The sequence below is a fragment of the Poromitra crassiceps genome, assembly GCF_964638095.1.
Source record: "Poromitra crassiceps genome assembly, contig: HAP1_SCAFFOLD_452, whole genome shotgun sequence".
NCBI classification, from domain to species: Eukaryota; Metazoa; Chordata; class Actinopteri; order Beryciformes; family Melamphaidae; genus Poromitra; species Poromitra crassiceps.
Window position 1 is genome coordinate 123368 of NW_028151955.1, and position 18560 is coordinate 141927.

At 42.4% G+C, this 18560-nt stretch overlaps 1 long non-coding RNA gene across 1 annotated transcript; it reads left to right on the forward strand.

Moving 5' to 3' along the window:
• Nucleotides 1–16138: 16138 nt before the first annotated feature.
• On the forward strand, nucleotides 16139–18115 carry LOC310771240. Its single transcript, XR_014552398.1, has 3 exons — nucleotides 16139–16341; nucleotides 17518–17628; nucleotides 17975–18115. It is a non-coding gene; the product is annotated as an uncharacterized lncRNA (long non-coding RNA).
• The last annotated feature ends 445 nt before the right edge of the window (nucleotides 18116–18560 follow it).

The window sequence follows — 18560 nt, forward strand, 5'->3', positions numbered from 1 at the left end:
TCATGTGAGGGAGAAACAGCAAAATAAGAGCAACAAAGGAAGAAAGACAGAAAGAAAGAAAGTGAGCAAAAGACAAGAGAAAAACAATAAACTAAACCTTGGGAATGGAGCAGCACTCATGAAGTGAATGATATTAGGGATGGGCATTGTAAGGGATTTAAATTTTAAATACTCGAGTACTCTCCTTCTGTTATGAAAGAGTACTCGAGTACTCGAGTACTCCCCCCCCCCCCCCCCCCCGGGGGAACGACACACACACATGAAAGATCCTAAGTTTGGCTATGTTAAGCAGTTATCATTAGCATTCGCCAAATGCCTGTGATGAGAGCAGGGGTGATCTGCTTTGTCTGGGGCTGTTCACAGCAACTTCACACACATTACCAATTTTGCATGGAAAAAGCGCTGCCTGGTGCACTTTTTAGTTTTTACAGATTGACTGTGATAAGGTGATCCGGTGAGCCGGAACAACTGGCGACCATATAACTGGCGACCGTCAGCCAATTGCATCTGTGGTTTCCACAGCTACGCCAGCTGTTGAAAGGACGCAACAGAATACGTAGCTGTCCTTGTGAATGCCTCCGTTTCGTTTCCCAAATAACATATCAAAACATACCTGTCTGACTGAGTCGTCTCATTAGTCCAACCGTGTCACGCAGGCTAAACACTCAGTCGCATTCTGAACTGACGATGTTTTGTTGTTGAAAACAGGAAGAGCACGCACTCAGCACAGGTTGGCCACGCCCACAGATCATCCTGCGACCAGGCCTGCGACCAATCAACCACCAATCTCAATGGAAAAATACCCTCAATCGCCAAACATACTACAAGATGCAATACAATGCAAGATTATATTTGATTTTAATATTGTTTTCTATTTGATCACAATTCTGTAATTGCTCAGTATTGATTTTGTAATGTAATGACTGAATGCCAGACTGTGTTAACAGAAAAAAAGTCTTAACACATTTCCTCTTCCAAGATACATTATTTACTTTGTTGCCTACTATGAAGAACATATAAATATGACAAACGCATACATATGAATTACTGTAGGCTATATTTTATCCCATTTGTATGCATTGTGTCTCTTGTATAGTGTGCTGTTTACCTTGGTGGAGTTGGAGTGTCCTGTTGATAGTATTGTGTTTCTCGTACTCTGTGACTTGTCCTGGGTTTTACCATTGTGAATTTGCTGCTGTAACAACTGCTATTCACCTCAGGACATATATCATCTTTGTAACACAAGAGATGAGCAGTTGTAGGAAACCCACTATATGGGCAGAAGTATGAACACCTAAACATACTGTGATTGTTGAGCATCTCTTAAAAAAACATGGGCATTAACATGTGTCCAATAGAGAGCCAAATGACAAAGTCAACAGAATGCTTCTAAAAATAAGTTTAACTTGGTCAAACCAAGCGATTCAGCTATATTTAGACACCAGAACATTTCACTCGGACCAAAACGTCAACAAAAAGTCTAAAAAAACATCTTTAACTTGCTTTTTTCTTTGCTTTTTAGGTCTGAGTCAAATGTTATATGGCCCCTCGGCCCCTCCTGATTCCAATTCTAAATACTGTATAGCTGAATCACTTGGTTTGACCAAATCAAACTAGGCTACTTTTAGCATTTCATGAAATGTCCATGGAAAAAAGAATTGCAGATGAAATCCCTTGGTTCGTGTGCCTAAACCAGTTGGATCACACACAAATTAATGGAGCAAATGTTTGATTCAACCACACGGAAATAGTGGAGTTTTAAGATCCTGCATCAGCTGGACAACAATGTTGACAAGACCAAAAATGCATTATAGAATTGAGCCCCCCCCACACACACACACACAAGTTATTTTAATGAGGGCAGGCCTAAATCAAATACTGTCCCTCAGAGCTAAACTAAGCAAGTAGCCTAAGCTAGGTGGAGGTATATTGCATCTTTTTCCAAGCTTGGGTGTCCATGACCCCAGTGTCCCATCAGGTCATCTACTGCAGTGGTTCCCAACCTTTTTTGTCTTATGTACCCCTTGAGCTGTTTTGCCATGCCAATAGTAGCCTACCCCCTCACTCATGCCTGTTGATGATGCTCCTAAATTTGTTCTATAACTTTTAGTGTAATAATATGCAGACGTACAAAGAAATCCATACAAAATATATGTTTCACTGAACTGACGTGTTTGGGATTGGCCTCCTTTTTCCTTTTATAACCAGGCTCTCCTAAATCTGAATCTGGAGCGACAGCAACTGGACGTTTTTGAGCCATTTATCAGTCATGTAACAGTTGACACCTGTCGGGGGGAACTAGTGCATGTGCGTGCATGTGCCATTTTAACAATGGGCTTATGAAATTACTTTTGAAATTATTTTTCTCCCATCATTTTGGAAATAAATTGTAATGCCAAATCTTTCCAAGTACCCCCTGCAAGCTGCTCAAGTAGCCTACCCCTAGGGGTACACGTACTCCTGGTTGGGAAACACTGATCTACTGTATATGCTCCAATTTCACAGCGGGTAGTACAAATGTTTTAAACGGCTGCTATTAGTGTTGGGAACAAGTGGATATACATGGAAACCATTGACAGTGTTTTTTTCTGTTAACAAAGTCTGGCATTTCCAGTCATTAGTGATCATACATTACAAATTCAAGACAAGAAGAGCAATTTAAAAAAAAATATAGAAAATAAATTAGAATTCAAACTAATTATAAATAAAATACATAACAAATGAGTCAGAGGTCTAATCAGAAATCAAAATAGCCTATATGTTTTGGAAATCACTCAAGGCGTGTCTGGTTTGTACACATTTCACTGCTTTCTTGAAATTAATAATCTCATTCATGAGGACTAAAAACACTGGTCTGGCATTCTGAATCTATACATCTGTGGATAAATTAGCCATAATAATTAAACTATTGTACATCATTTCATTTTTTGTCTTGTTTTCATTTATTGTTTATTTGAGTAGAGACAGAGACATATAGCCTACATAGGACATTTAAACAAGAAACGGTCTGATGTCATATATCATAACATTTATAGCCTAAGCTAATTTGCTGTTTGTCCCTAGATGTTATTAAAGCAAATATTAAAAGCAAATATAATCTTCCATTGTAACTGTGTTGGTCGCAGGATGATCTGTGGGCGTGGCCAACCTGTGCTGAGTGCGTGCTCTTCCTGTTTTCAACAACAAAACATCGTCAGTTCAGAATGCGACTGAGTGTTTAGCCTGCGTGACACGGTTCCTCAGGTCTCATGAGACATCTCAGTCAGACAGGTATGTTTTGATATGTTATTTGGGGAACGAAACGGAGGCATTCACAAGGACAGCTACGTATTCTGTTGCGTCCTTTCAACAGCTGGCGTAGCTGTGGAAACCACAGACGCAATTGGCTGACGGTCGCCAGTTATATGGTCGCCAGTTGTTCCGGCTCACCGGTGTTAGCCGTTAGCCTCCCTCAGTAAAAGTAATTCCCAATACATGTCGGTAATCATTCCATACTGCTTCTTGATCACTGTTAAGTAAATCCACTTATTAAAAACTCTGGTGTTCTGCCAAAAAGTGATAACTGCAAACATGATAACTGCAAACAGTAATAATGTTCGCTAACGTTAACCGCAAAAACCACCAACGACATCCGAGTGATGGTCCCCGCCCGTGGTGAAACACGGAACGTTTGGCTATGGTAAACAAAGTTACTGTCAGGGGTCCGTTAGTCAAAGTGGTCCGTCCGAGTAAAAAACATCTAACGTTAACATCTTTGCTTGCACATCTATATATAAATTGGCCATGAACGGAAAACAACTGCAATCAAATCTTGTTTATTTTACATCTGCTGAATATAGATTGCGTTAATATACATGGACGTCTGTGTTGCTGGCGATTCGCCAGACGCTGTTAACGTTAGATCGGCCATTTTTATAGGGGAGGGGGGTGGGCGAGTACCCGGACAGCGGAAATGGTACTCGAGTACTCTCGTTACAAACGAGTACTCGAGTACCCGAGTGTCTCCCTGACCATATGATATTGGTATATTGGTTATTGTTATGTAAAGCACAGTGTATAATCATCAGGATTTTCCACGAGGATTTGGGTTTGCACTAATTGAGAGGTGATTCTAGACACCTATAAGAACACATTGGTGAAGAAAGCTATTGGTAGTAAATTTTTTCACAGATGGTCCAAGCATTTTGCTAAAATTCTCTAACTATTGGTATGACTCGGCCGGGGATCGAACTCACAACCTCCCAGTCTCAGGGCGGACACTCGGACCACAAGGCCAATGAGCTGGTGAGGGTGACCAGATGTCCTGCTTTGTGCAGGACTGCACCGCATTTTCATCACTTTTCACGCGTCCCGCAAATTGAGACGATGTCCCACATTTGCGTGAGACCGAGGCAGATAGAAAGGGAGAGCGAGGGGGAGAGCGAGATAAAGAGAGGGAGCGCGAGAGAGAGAGCACAGGGCTTGCACCCAGCGCCTGCTCGTTAACTTCACTTAACGACACTACTGCAGCCGTGAGTAGGCTACTCCCAGTAAAAAATACCAATACCAATAGAGAGCCGCAGAAATGAGTCCGGAAAACATCGATGCTAACTAGGGCTGCACGATATGAGGAAAAGCTGCGATGTGCGATAACACTGTTCAATATTGCGATGACGATATGACCTGCGATGAATAAAAAAATGCTATAAAAAAATATATTAATGGGGGGGTGCTCCGATCCGGCTAAGCCACGATCCGATTCCGATTCCTGGGGTCACGATCCGATTCCAGAATCGATTCTCGATTCCAACGATTCTCGATTCCAGAATCTAGAATCGATTCTCAATTATGTAGTTTTATATTGCAATAACACACAAAGGTAAATCTAAGACAAAAAATGACAAATGTATTAATGCTGAACTTCAAATTCAACTTCTGAAGTATTACAGTGAGGGCCTAAATTCATTTTGCAATATGAGTGTGTTAATTTAAGCATACGTATCAGTAAGTGGCACGGGATTCTCAAAGCCTGTGTTGAGGGTCATGAACAATAATGCACTCTTGAAGCTAAAGAAAATCCAAAACCAACAAGTTAATTATTTACATTTTTACTTCAATGTAGAACAGTCATTTGTTACACATGAGATTACTTTTAGCCTTTTAGTCATAACGATTATTGAAAGATATTCCATATTCCAGACTGAAATGTTATAACAGAAGTGGAGTATTGGCCAGAATGACATGAACATTTGGACACTTATTCAGCCGGTATTTTTTTTTTTTTTTTTGCGATAACACGGGACTTTTGCGATGTGTTAATCGTGCATTTGCATATCGCGATGACGATGAAAATACGATAAATCGTGCAGCCCTAAAGCTTCTGGCATACTCTTCGCACCCAGCCAAGCGCATAGGGCGCACGGCGATTATGACGACATCGCACGGGGCGTGTCGGGGGGCGAGGCCTGAGCGCAGCGCGGCGCGTCCATGGAGATTTTTCTATCAGCGCGTCAGTTTTGCTGCCTGTGCCTGAGATCTCCGTGGTAGGCTATCAGCGGATATCTGCTGTGATTGAGTCCTCACCGTCGTAAAGTCGCCTTCAAAGCATGCTGTTCGATTATAACGAACTAGTTGTGTGGCTTAGCCTTCCCAAATGTGGAGGGGTCGTTTTTTATAATTTAATACATAGAATTGGGAACGTTACATTCAATTTCATTCAGACTGCCTGGAGCCTGGAGCTGCGCACTGAGTATGTTCTGTTTTGGCCCGCGCAGAGTGCGCGCGCCCTCCTCTGAGCCCCGCCTCCAGCGCGTGCGCGAAGAGTATGCCAGAAGCTTTATGCTAACACTTCCGGGTTCTTCACTGTTTCTGCCTATCGGATTTTTGAATGGGTTTTTGGCGCGATGCTTCAAATGAGGTCTGTGGTTAACGCAAGCTTATTCAAACGCGAACCAGTGTTCAGCAGGATAATCTTCACACATGAGGGCCACTTTTATGAGTTTTTAAGCTTTTACGTGCCGTTAAAAGGGCGGCTAGCTAGCAAACGGCTAAATGAGACTACACTGTTGAGTCGACGGGGATATTATACGTCAATAACATCATCACTTCAAAGGACGAACACGGAAATTCTCTTTCCCTCACCTGGTTCAGCAAAGGGTAATCAGTGCACAGCAGCGCACACAACAACACTACAGGTTGAATTTGGCTGTGGTGATGTGACGTGGAAGCCTATGCGACACTGTGTGTAGTTCTGGAATAGCTTAGCATGAGCTTTTTACTTCTCGGGCTCGCATTTACGCTTCAAAACTCATAAAAGTGGTCCTCATGTGTGAAGATTATCTCGCTGAACACAGGTTCGCGTTTGATTAAGCTTGCGTTGCCCACAGACTTTATTTGAAGCATCGCGCCAAAAGCCCATTCAAAAATCCCATAGGCAGAAACAGTGAAGAACCCGGAAGTCCGGGACTTCCGCATTCCGACTACAAAAATACGTCATTTTATTTTACGTAGTGGAAGTGGTCCCTGGGGAATTTGGTTTGGTACGTAGTGGTACTTGGTCGGAAAAGTTTGGGAACCCCTGCTCTATGTCATGCAAATATAGGCTACTTAACCATAAAATAGGATACCAATATTAATGCAACAGTATCTTCTTTGCACAAAGCTCTCCAATGTTGTTTTAGCAAATTGAAGACAGCCTCAAATATTTCTCAACAGCATCCTGTCTTTGAGATGTCATTTGCAGATATTTAGTCTCTACACTGCTGCTACAAAGGACATTTATAAATTTCATGAGCTGCTCTTATTCTTAATGTTTTGTTCAAATGAACCAGTAATGTAGCCTAGGCTACTACAGTTACAGTATGGTTCTACTTCAGTATAAGCTATACTACTATAGTACTTAATGCTATGGTTGGAAGGCACAAACATGTCTTTCATATCTGAACAGAAGCCATCAATCCCATATCAGCAACCTGTCCTGTTTTATTGGAGCCTACACACTTTAGTCAGATGTGTTGCTTGCTTACTGTATTTACCTAGCCTGCGAGTTGGGACAGTTGAGAATCAACCAGTGGGCAAAGCATGGAGACGGGAGAATATAGAAATGTTCATTTCTGTATGTTAGATAGACATTTTATAATTGCGGGGGAGGGGGGTCCGGGGGCATGCCCACCCTGCAATTTTCTTTTTACATATGCACCAATTTGGTGCACTGTTTTATGGGGACAACGGATGGAAATTAGCCTCGTGCTAAATCTGGCAATTTTTACACTTTTACTATGTTCCAGGTTTTATTATCTGTTCTATGGTTTCTGTGTTCATTAATTTTGCACTGTCCCGTCCAAATAAACAAATAAATAAAAAATAAATACTCTGAGGGCAAAATTAAGAGGCTAGATCTATGAAAAGAAAAACTACACACATCCCTCAATACATGCCTTTTAGACACCACCTCCTCCAACTCATCAGAGTTCTGATATGAAAGCAGTTGACATGAACAAGGCATAGAACAATACTGATGTGAAACCAGAGCCATATTGAAATCACGTTGGTTGTATTATTATTATTGTACTTTATTTTAAATTCAACCATGTTCACTGCTTACAATGTTCACTCCTTCCTCTCATTATCAAGAAAGCAAAATCACATCATTATATATATATATATATATCTATATGTATATATATATATATTATGATGTGATGTGTATATATATATATATATATATATATCTCAATTTTAGACTACCTCGCAGGTTGGCTGGGATCTGTCACCCTCACTCTCTCTGCCGGTTTATTTTGGAGACGTACGGATTTGCGAGGAGGCAGCACTTCTCTCACAGCAGCCTTTGACCTGCCACAATGAAAAGTAGTGTTACAGTGACATCAAGAACAACACTTAAAGGGTAATTTTGATATTTTTCAACCTGGACCCTATTTTGTATATTTTTATGTAGTGCTGCACGATTAATCGAATCGCAATCGCGATGTCAGCACATGTGATTACATAACCCCAAAAGGGTGCGATTATTTAAAAAAAGTGTCAGTGTGTGTGCCTCGTCTAACGTTACACAGCAAATAAACATGTTTCTCTGCCATCACACTGGACATCAACACTAGCGGGAGACTTTTCCCACTCCCGCAAATATACAGTAATGTTATGCGTAACGTTAACATAATCTTACCAAGGGAGCATGAGCAACCATCGCTAACACAACTCAGAAAAGCATGTAAACAGCCGTGTGATTAGTGAGAAAGTTGGTATGTTTAAGTGTACAGCAGCTAATGAGCCGCTGTGATGAAGAATATAGTGACATCAACCGGGGCTGAGAGCAGAGAAAACACTCGCAGCTGCAGCAGCACCTCTAGTATGCTCATGACGCCTTCAGGGTCTGCACGTAAAGTCTTGCGTCACGTGAGTGTGGCATTTTAGGCCACCTGTAATCTGTAAAGAAATAAACTGGGTGTGTATTACTCATTGTATTACTGGACAGACATGTAACTAACTTTGCAGTCTGAGCCATCTTACACAACCTCAGAGAGTTCCCCAAACTTTTGAGTAGCCAGTCAGATTGAAAAAGTAGCCGGATCATGTTCGCGGCGTTTGTTCCAGTGGTCCTTTTCCCAATTAATAAACAAAACTCAAATATGTATCCATGAGTGTGACAATTGAAATAATACAAATAAACATTCTTATAAAGGCCCAATGCTCAATTTAATTATAAATAAAACAATATCCATATTGCAAAACACAAACAGGCAATGTATATTTTTAAGAAGAGAGAAAATACTAATAACTATGTTTCCCACAGGATTTGGAGAGATTGTGGTGGGTAGACCTTGCTTGGACCCTCTTGGGGGGTTCGGGGGGCCATGCGCCCTGTAAGAACTAAACTAAAATGCATGAATCTGGTTCACTTTGAGAACCAATTTAAGAGGCTAGATCAGCGGTGGGCAATTATTTTTCATGGGGGGCCACATGAGAAACCCAGATTGTTGCCGGGGGCCGAACAAATATTGTCATGCCGTAACCCAGGAATGTCCTCGCCACCAGAGGCCCAGATTTTGCTAAGCGTTGGGGGCCGAATGGCGTGGAAAAATTTTGGGCATTTGAAGTCAGGTTTAGGGGAATAACTAATTTTAAATTAACAGTTGTGATGTAATTATTCAGTCTTAACACATTGAGTGCCACAGCGCTTCAGTAAAATTGTCTGGAGCCTGTGCCAGATTCACTTCCATTCAGTTGAAAACAGCTATAGAATTTTTTCTATTAGGGCTATATGGACAGGGCTGGACTCTAATGAAACATTGGACACTCCTGCTTCTTTCAAAGAAGAAATTTTGTTTCTAGACAGTTCCATTATGAAATGACAGCCTCTGAAAGAAGAGCACTTTCAAGGGTTTTCTGCTGTCTTTTTTTACTTTTCAAGATAAAGTCACTTTTATGAATACTTTTTGCACTCATGATTATTATTATTATTATTTTTCTCCTGCTTCTTTTTATTATTAGACATTACATTACATTACATTACGGCCTTTGGCAGACGCTTTTATTCAAATCGACTTACAATATCAGAACTTACAATATCACATTTTAGTCTAACACTAACGCTAGTCTAATTTCAAGCACATTCACTGACTGAGCTAATATTTTCTGATGCCCCACCCCCCCTCTCCCCCCCTGAGCTGCAAACTCCTCCCCACACGCACACAGTCTATTTTCGGAGTCTCCGTTTTTGCGCCGGGCGGCTGACGGTGGCTCCCGGGCGGATCCCAGCGCGACAAGGAAATGCCAAACGGGACTGCAGGAAAAGGTTTGGCTGTTCGGCATCGGGTGCTGCCTTTCGTGTGGAGAAACTATATGCAGACAGATAGACAGAGGCAGAGGAGCTCAGTTGTGGGCACGGATCGCAGCCAACTGTCAGCTGCAGACAGAGCAATCTATATGGCTCTGGCTGCAGCATGCATCGGTTCCTCTTTGATCACGGCTTTCTCCTGCACAAAGTAAAGGATCTGAGCGCCAAGGTTTCAAGGTGGCGCAGCTGCCGTGTAGATTTTTAAGGTGGCGCCGTGTGATCCCTTGAAGGGATTCATGCTCACTGGCTGGGTACGACCTTAAACAGCAGAATTATGGAATAATATGAATTATGATATTGGGACGTCCACAGACGTCCTTGGCACTTCTCGTTACTTTTTTTTAGGACGTCCACAGACGTCCTTGGCACTCAATGTGTTAAACACCAATATTTGATCCTTTTCTCACTCACTCCTATGTCACCACTTGCTCTCCCTGCAGGGCTTGAAATTAGTTTTGACCACCTGCCAATATGGCTGCTAGAAGTTACCAGCCAATTAGAATTTCCACTGGCCAAAATGTTTTTCTTGAAATAAACCAGAATATGAGTGGATTAATTTAAGCATAAGTATCAGTAAGTGGCCCGGGATTCCCATAGCCTGTGTTGAGCGTCACACGAACAACAATGCACTCTTGAAGCTAAATAAATCCAAAACCAACACGTTTATTATTTACATGTTTTACCTCAATGTAGAACAGTCATTGATATTCCATATTCCAGACTGAAATGTTATAACAGAAGTGGAGTATTGGCCAGAATGACAGAACATTTGGACACTTATTCAGCAGGTATCTTGTTGTATCTTGTCTTTTTTTGACAGTGTTTTTAAGTGTAAGTAACTGGTAGGCCAGAGGCCAGTAGGCGGAGAAATTGCCGGCTACCGGGGCTTGGGGAACTCCCTGCAACCCATGTGCTGCAATTTATATTTTTCTGTTGTGTTTCTTTTTTTCTATGTTTGAGACAGGCAAACGTCTCAAACATAGACCGATATCACAGGATTGTTGTGAAGAGGACATGGCTATATAATTTGTAAAGATTTTATTATAAACTAGAAGGACCGCAACGCGGACTTATGCCTCCGCCATTAGTTCATTCTTGAGTCCAAATCGCCATTTGAGGCAAATTGGAAGAAATTCCGTCAAGGCGCTCCTGTGATGTTGCGCTACAGAGCTTGGAAATTGGGTGTGTGAGGTCACAGTGACCTTGAACTTTGACCACCAAAATATAATCAGTTCATCCTTGAGTCCAAGTGGACGCTTGAGGCAAATTCGAAGAAATTCCATCAAGACATTCCTGAGATATTGCGTTAACAAGCTTGAAAATGGCATTCGAGAGGTCACAGTGACCTTGACCTTTGATAACCAAAATGGAATCAGTTCATCCTTGCGTCCAAGTCGATGTTTGAGCCAAATCAGAAGAAATTCTATCAAGCCGTTCTTGAGATATTGCATTAACCAATTTGGGAATGGCGTTCGTGAGGTCACAGTGACCTTGAAGTTTGACCACCAAAATGTAATCAGTTCATCCTTGAGGCCAAGTTAATGTTTGAGGCAAATTTGATGAAATTCCATCAAGGCATTCCTGAGATATTGCGTTAACAAGCTTGAAAATGGCATTGGAGAGGTCACAGTGACCTTGACCTTTGATCACCAAAATGTAATCCATTCATTCTTGCGCCCAAGTCGACGTTTGAGCCAAATTGGCAGAAATTCCATCAAGCCGTTCTTGAGATATCGCTTTAACGAACTTGGGAATGGCATTCGTGAGGTCACAGTGACCTTGACCTTTGACCACGAAAATCTAATCAGTTCATCCTTGAGTCCAAGTCGATGGTTGAGACAAGTTTGATTAAATTCCGTCAAGGCATTCCTGAGATATCGTGTTAACAAGCTTGAAAATGGCGTTCGAGAGGTCACAGTGAGCTTGACCTTTGACCACCAAAATCTAATCAGATCATCCTTGAGTCGAAGTCGATGTTTGAGGCAAATTTGATGAAATTCCGTCAAGGCATTCGTGAGATATCGCGTTAACAAGCTGGAAAATGGCATTTGAGAGGTCACAGCGACCTTGACCTTTGACCACCAAAATCTAATCAGTTCATCCTTGAGTCCAAGTCGATGTTTGAGACAAGTTTGATTAAATTCCGTCAAGGCTTTCCTCAGATATCGCGTTAACAAACATCGTACGGACGTACGTACGGACAACCCGGATCCATAATGCTTCCGGCCTGGCTATCGCCGGCGGAGGCATAAAAATATATATGCTGTATTATGTTCCTTAGTCTGTGATACCGTGAATCGGTTTTATTTTTGTCCAAGGTTATCATACCGTCAAAAACCCATACCGGCACATCGCTGGATACCATTTATTTATTATATCACAAATCGCAATATTGTCCACAATAATCTCATATCGCACCTTTGCCCCAAATCGTGCAGCACTATTTTTGTGTTTATTTTTGTGCTTATTGTGTGTATATTTTGTGCTATTTTGTGCCCTGTTGTACCCATAATTATGCTAAAGAATTCCCTCTTGTGTATTACTGCTAAATTATATTTCAGATTTTCTGTTTAGCAAAGTATTCAGTCACAAAACATAAAGTGATCTTAACTCATTGAGTGCCAGCCACTTTTGGAGAACGGACGCTCCCAGTGCCAGAGTTTCAGAGCGTTTTCATATATATATATATATATATATATATATATATATATATATATATATATATATTGTGACAGATCTGGCTCTCAAAATAGGATCAAGCTCGTGTCTAGTCAGTCCACACCTGCCACAACAACACAGAACGTCTTTGCACAGAAATATCAAACAAGAAGTCACAAAGTGAATGGGAGCAGCTCACCTGCTATCAGCATGGGGCGATGACACCTAGACAGCCCGGCTTGTGTGGACAGCTCAGTCGGTAGTGTGGAGCGGGCCATCAGCAGCTCCCGTTCAGTAGATTGGGGACGCTAATTCAAAATAATATCTCACACACACAGTCACACCCATACACGTGGAAACGGAGGGATCAATAGAGCACTGGGGAACAGGAGCGATACATGGCTTCCTGATCAGACTAGCAGACCAACATGGCAGAGAGGGGGGGGGGGGGCCTGCGCACCTGAAATGCCACGGATATAATCTCTAAGCCACTCCCACTTCCTGTTTGATCCTCTGATGCAAAGACGTAAATTGACATATTATAATTAAGAGATATCCTTGTCAGTGGATGGCTGTTAAACACTGTCTGAAATTAAAAGACTACAGTTACCTTAGCAGGGGGCAGCTTCCGCTTCACTGCTCCTCCCTTTCCTCTGTCTTCACTTCCGGAATCAGAATCCACCTCGCTTGCCGAGTCAGCTTTCTGAGGCACCACAGCTTCTTGCTCCTCCTCCTCCTCGCTGCCTCCGCCAGCGTTACTGCCCTCGCTGTCAGACGAGCTGGCAGGCTGCAGATGAATCTGGATAAGGAGAGATGAGTACGTATGAATTTTCTCATTAAAACATACTGATATCTTAAAACCGTAGGTCCCTGGCACATCTGTCACCAAGTATTGTAGTCGACAAATGTCGACAAAATGTGTAACCCCCCCCCAGACACACACACACACACACACACACACACAGTGTCTCACACTTGCAATTGCAACATTTCAATAGGAAGAAATTCACAAGTTGATGTACAGTTGTTTTGCTAATGAGTTCTACAACAACGGACATGACGCAGACTACCACAGACATCACAGATTTCGACCAAATGATTATAGAAATGAGGATGATAAACGACAAAAGATCAACAGGCAGGTGAAAAATCTGTGGATAATACAGGATGACACCTGAAGGGAGAGTAACTGCTAAATCGATAGCAAAGGAATCTATCAGATTCTGTTTCAATTTACAAATATGCATATTTCCCTACTAGTAAACAAAGTTAGCCGGTGTGACAGCCTAACTGGTCGCTCCACTATCCTGTCTCCATACAATATGCGTGCGTGTGATTGTTGTTTACTGTGCGTGTGATTGTTGTTTACTTCCTGCAGCAGCTGTTGTGCACTTCTGTCCGCATATTCAACAACTCCACAATGAAACACTGAAGTCTCCGGCGGATGAAAACTACCCTTCTTTGCTTTTTTACCATCTTTTAATCTCCACTGTGCCTGTCCAACAAATAAATAAACTTAGGCTGTCACACCAGGGCTAGAGTCAGACACTCACGCCTCGCGCCACTTGGCGCTAATGGAACTAGGTTCCATTGCCGTTGCCACCCAGTGACGCGGTTTGTTTACCAAAATACTGCTCGGCTGATCCCTCGTATAGCACTTGTCTTAGTGACAAGCAAGACAACAGTAAACGGACAGGTTTTGGCATTGAGTTTGGCGTTAAGAGAGCGAGCTCCGACCCCCAGTAAAACAGCAGGAGTAACGTTAACTCTAGCCCCATAACATGACGCCACTGTACTTACTGTAGCCTACAGCAGTCAGTAAGTACAGTAAGTGGCGTCACGTTAACTCCAGAGTGTCCCTACTTAAGCTTAAGCTTAGTTTTCATTACATGTAGCAGCATTTAAATACAGTACTGCAAAATGCTGCTGATTAAACTGGTAGCTTGTTGGCTACCCCGCTAGCCGGGCGCTTCAGTATGAGTGAGAAACGCTCAGACTCGATAACCTTACCTTTAGTAATTGTATCTTCACTATGGCTCGTTTCATAATGTAGCGTTGTGATAAACCAGGCGGAGTCCGGATATAGTTACCACACTTTATTCCGTAAAACACAGAGGGGAACTACTGTTGGCCGTAGCCCACGCCAAAACAAACCCGAGCAATAATAGTCTCTCTCCAAGAACACACACCCGTCTCCTTCAACTCTCACTGGCACTCTCCCGCTTCCTCATTCAGCACACCAAAACAATCCCTCCCTCTCTCTCTTAGCCAATCCCCGGCGGGCTTCTTCCCGCGACCCGCTCTCATAGGTGCTAACATGACTGACAGGCCTCTCAGCCTCTAGTTTACCGTTAATCCCCGTAACGTTCAAGTCCCTCCAAAACTCGTAATAAAGTGCATGCACAGAACATTGCATTAACGTGTCAGACTTAACCATAGCAGTTATCCCATAACTCAGTCCGTTACAATAACTTCTGTCGCCATTTCAGGACAATGCTAAGTTACCAACGAAAATACATAAATAAAGTAAAAAGTTGCCAACGCCTGCAGCCTGTCCACGCCAAGCAAACACTAGCAGTGCACTCCCACAACAAGAAACCTCGCGCCAAGCGCCACACGGCTTGTTTTGTAACTAGCTACTCCCCTCTGCGTTGTAACAAAATTCTAACAGCTCATTGGTTGATATTTCCATGTGACACACTTTAGGTCATGCGGAAGCAGTTGCGGAAACCATAGATATGGCGGAAACCAGTTCGAGGCATGGCCGCTCTGTCCTGCGTAGCGTACGGGAGCGTCAGCGTACCTGATCTCTCCTTTGACAGAGGAGAGCCCATGCGGAGCCCATGGGGGAGATGCGTTACTGAGGCAGGAAGTCAGAAGAAGACCCGCCCCCGTCTTCCGGTGGCCTGTGCTGCAGTGTTTTCGTTCCCCCACAGAAATGCAACAGTAGGCAGTCGCTACGATTTAGAGAAAAAATAAGAAGCATGGCCATACCAAACGAAGTTTTTTTTTTTTTAGCTAACGTTACCCAGCAAACATCGTCTTGACCGCGACGTCACCAGACGATATAATTGTGGTTTGGCATCTTACTCGCGTCGCCCATGTTTTCTAAACGGAACACAAAATTGAGCGGAATATTTTTCCTGGAGCACAGCACGGTCTTCCGCCCATAGCCGGAAAACTCGGAGTCGGAGCAAGGTTTTTCCATCCAGGCTACGTGAAACAGAAAGCAGTGGGTAACCGTGCATTCCTTTGCACTTGGAATTTTGAAACAAGACCTATGACAGGGAGAAGTGCAATTCAAGACGGAATTCCGAGTGGGAAACTTGGGCAGCAACACTCTGACGTCACAATCAACATGGCGGCGCACAAAGAGACACACACGGTGATAAGTAAGCAGTTACTTTTTCACAAATGTTTCACTTTGTGTTATGAAACAACTTAGTTGCCATTTCGATTCCCATATAGTTGATTTGTGCTTGATCGAAGCATGCACAGCGGTAGCCTTCTAGCGTCCATGTTTGCAGGCATCCACGCAGTTGGAACGCAGAGCGGAACATGGATATTCCGACCCCCGACTTTGAATGGAAGGCAGCAGCATGTGACCATGACGTCCTGTGCCAATACAGGAAGTAGCCGAGCAGCTGCTAGCCCGCTACCGCTACTAGTCATAACAATAATGATTATGATGAGTAACATTAAGTTAATCAACGAGGTGAATTAAACGATTTTGCGTGTCATAAACGTGGATTATTGTTGATGCTGCGCGAATCGGTAAAAAAACGAATGTTACCATTATGGCAAAAGCTGTCATGATCATCATTTTATCAGTCATTTTCTTGTCATCGAAGGTAAGTTGAAAGAGGAATAACGTCAAGTCAAACTCGGTCGACAGGCCTAACGCCTGAGAGTACTAATAGCTAGCTACTGTTAGCTGGTTAACTAGACTTTAAATCCAAATGTTCTGCCTGTTGTCATTTTTGTTTATGTTGTATGCATGGTTTTTTGAGTACGGTTAGTGAAACGTTAGGGTTTCCTGGAAACCTGAAAAAAATCATGGCATTTCAAAATCTTTGTTTTCCAGGCACTTTAAAAGTCATGGAATTAGTCAAATCCTTGAACCCGTAGGGAAAGTAATGGGATTTTGTTGTGACTGCACATGAGTGCTTCTTGTATTTTATGCTATTTTTTTAATGGAAAAATTCACGTTTTGTTTGAATAGCGTCCATGTGAGGCAGTGACTCTAAGCACTAAAATCCAATATAAAGAGGTAGCCCTCAGGCTCTTTCCATGTTCATCTCAAAACTTCACTGTAGTAAGAGCCCTCACACTGAAAGAAAATAAAGTGGTGTGTCCTATTTGTCCAGTGTAGTAATAATTTTAATTTCTATTTATTCAGAGCCACCTCACATTACATGGAAATTCGATTATGGCTCCTGGAAAAGTCATGGAAAAGTAGAAATGTTATCCATGAAAATGTGTGGCAACCCTTAAAGTAGTTTTACATTACATGCCAAACTGAAAACACCATTCACATTCGCATTCAACTTTTCTGACTATTTCAAATTAAACTAACATGGTTTATATGTAGCCTCAACATTCGACTACCAGTCGTAGGAGTGATACAAGTTTATTACTTTCAGGTGAAACAAATGATAAATTTTTATCACATACAATTTTACAAGGCTTACAAGGCTTTCACAAGGCTACAAGGAAACATGACATGAAATCGAATACATTATTCACTTAGTACATGTATCTAAGGAAAAACAGCTAATCGGGGACAACAAACGTCTACTGGAAACTTCAATGATGTCATCTTTGTGGCTTCAGTGATTTGAAATATGTGTGAAGTAATTTTTTTATCTGCCATATCAGCTTCCCAGCATCAGCTCTTGTTCACACACTTAGCACCCATATAGTCAGATACTTCCACTTTTTTTTTATCTCAGTAGGTTGGCTTACGTTCAAGTGTAAACACTCAATTTCATGTTGACTTTTACAAAATTATATTTGTCATCCAACAGATAAACTGCCAAGAGGCAATCTTGCACATTTCAAATGGAAGTACAAGTATGGAGTACTGCATTGTTCACAATCGCTCCTGGACCCCCCTGAACGAGACTCTGGACACTGCTGTAAGTTGTTCCATAAGCCTTTGGAAGCCTTCACAGTCACCATACTACATAATGCTGTGTTTCATTAAGTAGTTCCACTTCCCCTCAGTCACTTCCCATCAGCCCTTGGTATGTCATAACAGCATAAGTCCATAGACCGTATCTCGCATGGAGGCCACAGGGAAGGTGGGGGGGGGGGCAGGTGATTGAAATCGAAAGCACCTATTCTTGTAACATAAACAAGCACTATTGTGGGGCCTACTAACATTACTAGTGGTAAATGAAGTGACACTAAGAAAGAAAATTAAGGAAAACCGCTAATTGTATATTTTTTTTAATTGCCCACTTTTGTGTCTATACTTTTCAGGTGCAGTATCCGCTGGTGAATCTGACATCCACTGTGCTGTGTGACAGGTCTGGGGTGAGCCCAGAGGCGGTCAGGGGCAAAGCGCTGGTGGTGATGCGAGGGGGCTGTGATTTCAGCCAGAAAGCACTGGTTGCTCAGGACCTTCGGGCTACAGCTTTGCTCATTGCCAGCAACACAAATTTGGTATTGCATCTACATTTATCTTTCCTATGTTTAGCGATGCAGCATGCAGGAATGTGATTTTCCTTCCCCCCCTTTAGCATCTCAGTTTTTTTTTATACACAACTTGGATTCATTACAGTTGATCACTTTCCTATAGCCATTATGTCCTGCTTTTTGTGTTGCCCTGATCACAACTCGTTTTATAGAGTATCAATATGCACTGATCTAACATGATAGAGCTACAGAGAGAACTGAGGGGGGTGGGGTGGAGGAAATGCCATGCCAGCTGAGTAGACTTAAAAATTCCCCTCCAAATATAGATTTGACTGTATCAGTAAACCAAATCTAACTACATGTCACTCAGTAGAGCGCATACCTCCGCCAATGCTATACAGGTTGACCTTCCACCAGGGAGCAGTGGGCA